The sequence below is a fragment of the Rhamphochromis longiceps genome, unplaced genomic scaffold, assembly GCF_057381845.1.
Source record: "Rhamphochromis longiceps isolate RC_006_pf unplaced genomic scaffold, R_longiceps_female_GT1.1 unmapped_scaffold_7, whole genome shotgun sequence".
Classification (NCBI taxonomy): Eukaryota; Metazoa; Chordata; class Actinopteri; order Cichliformes; family Cichlidae; genus Rhamphochromis; species Rhamphochromis longiceps.
This window is the reverse complement of record NW_028187227.1, coordinates 192,501-195,000: the sequence shown is the minus strand read 5'-3', so window position 1 is coordinate 195,000 and position 2,500 is coordinate 192,501.

Here is a 2,500-nt window from a genome sequence, read left to right as displayed (position 1 = left end):
CTGCTGGAGGTCCAGGTCCATGCCCGATGTGAGTAGCAGCAGGGCCAGCGCGCCCAGGAGCACATCTTTTTCGACCGTAAAGGGAGACAGGAGGCCGACTCACTGCCTCGGCTAAATGCAGAGGGAATTTCAGCAGGGCCAGGGCACAGGCATGGACCTTTTTCAGCTGTAAGGGAGGCAAGAGCAAGGTGTGATGTAGGTCCCCGGGGCCTGCTGGAGGTCCAGGTCCATGCCCGATGTGAGTAGCAGCAGGGCCAGCGCGCCCAGGAGCACATCTTTTTCGACCGTAAAGGGAGACAGGAGGCCGACTCACTGCCTCGGCTAAATGCAGAGGGAATTTCAGCAGGGCCAGGGCACAGGCATGGACCTTTTTCAGCTGTAAGGGAGGCAAGAGCAAGGTGCGATGTAGGTCCCCGGGGCCTGTTGTCGTACCATAGGCACGAGTGGTGTGTGTGTGTGGCAAAGAGTTTCTGCGCAGTGTACCAGGGGCACGGGGAAAGGTTGTTGTACCATAGGCACGAGAAAAGTTGTCGTACCATAGGCACGAGAAAAGTTGTCGTACCATAGGCACGAGTGGTGTGTGTGTGTGGCAAAGTGCTACTGAGCGGTGTACCAGGGGCACGGCGAAAAGTTGTTGTACCATAGGCACGAGAAAAGTTGTTGTACCATAGGCACGAGAAAAGCTGTCGTACCAGGGGCACGGAGGAAAGTTGTTGTACCATAGGCCCGAGAAAAGTTGTCGTACCATAGGTACGAGGAGTGTGTGTGTGGCAAAGTGCTACTGAGCGGTGTACCAGGGGCACGGCGAAAAGTTGTTGTACCATAGGCACGAGAAAAGTTGTTGTACCATAGGCACGAGAAAAGCTGTCGTACCAGGGGCACGGAGGAAAGTTGTTGTACCATAGGCCCGAGAAAAGTTGTCGTACCATAGGCACGAGGAGAGTTTGTGTGGCAAAGTGCTACTGAGCGGTGTACCAGGGGCACGGCAAAAAGTTGTTGTACCATAGGCACGAGAAAAATTGTTGTACCATAGGCACGAGAAAAGTTGTCGTACCATAGGCACGAGAAAAGTTGTCGTACCATAGGCACAAGCAGTGCGTGCGTGCGTGCGTGCGTGCGTGCGTGTGTGTGTGTGTGTGTGTGGCAGTTCTTCTGCGCAGTGTACCAGGGGCACATTTCAATGTGCTTTCTGGAGTACCAGGGGCACGAGGATTTTGCCAGTGGTGTTCTGCTTTGTTAGTGGGAGGGGGCTTAAGTGTGGGTCCCCGGGGCCTGCTGGAGGTCCAGGTCCATGCTAGATACGTGGTACAGGGTAACTGCAGGAGGGGGGGGGGGGGTAATGTGGGTTCACGGGGCCTGCTGGAGGTCAAGGTCCATGCTGGATATGCGCTGGATCATAACTGCAAGAAAGGAAAGCTAGTGGGGGAGTAGAGCAGGGGAGTATGTGGGTCCCCAGGGCCTGCTGGAGGTCCAGGTCCATGCTAGATATGTGGCACAGGGTAACTGCAGGGGGGGGGGGGGGGGGGTAATGTGGGTCCACGGGGCCTGCTGGAAGTCAAGGTCCATGCTAGATATGTGGTACAGGGTAACTGCAGGGGGGGGGGGGGGTAATTTGGGTCCCCGGGGCCTGCTGGAAGTCAAGGTCCATGCTGGATATGCGCTGGATCATAACTGCAAGAAAGGAAAGCTAGTGGGGGAGTAGAGCAGGGGAGTATGTGGGTCCCCAGGGCCTGCTGGAGGTCCAGGTCCATGCTAGATATGTGGCACAGGGTAACTGCAGGGGGGGGGGGGGGGTAATGTGGGTCCACGGGGCCTGCTGGAAGTCAAGGTCCATGCTAGATATGTGGTACAGGGTAACTGCAGGGGGGGGGGGGGGTAATTTGGGTCCCCGGGGCCTGCTGGAAGTCAAGGTCCATGCTGGATATGCGCTGGATCATAACTGCAAGAAAGGAAAGCTAGTGGGGGAGTAGAGCAGGGGAGTATGTGGGTCCCCAGGGCCTGCTGGAAGTCAAGGTCCATGCTAGACATGTGGTACAGGGTAACTGCAGGGGGAAGGGGGGGGGGGTAATGTGGGTCCCCGGGGCCTGCTGGAGGTCCAGGTCCATGCTAGATACGTGGTACAGGGTAACTGCAGGAGGGGGGGGGGGGTAATGTGGGTTCACGGGGCCTGCTGGAGGTCAAGGTCCATGCTGGATATGCGCTGGATCATAACTGCAAGAAAGGAAAGCTAGTGGGGGAGTAGAGCAGGGGAGTATGTGGGTCCCCAGGGCCTGCTGGAGGTCCAGGTCCATGCTAGATATGTGGCACAGGGTAACTGCAGGGGGGGGGGGGGGGTAATGTGGGTCCACGGGGCCTGCTGGAAGTCAAGGTCCATGCTAGATATGTGGTACAGGGTAACTGCAGGGGGGGGGGGGGGGGTAATTTGGGTCCCCGGGGCCTGCTGGAAGTCAAGGTCCATGCTGGATATGCGCTGGATCATAACTGCAAGAAAGGAAAGCTA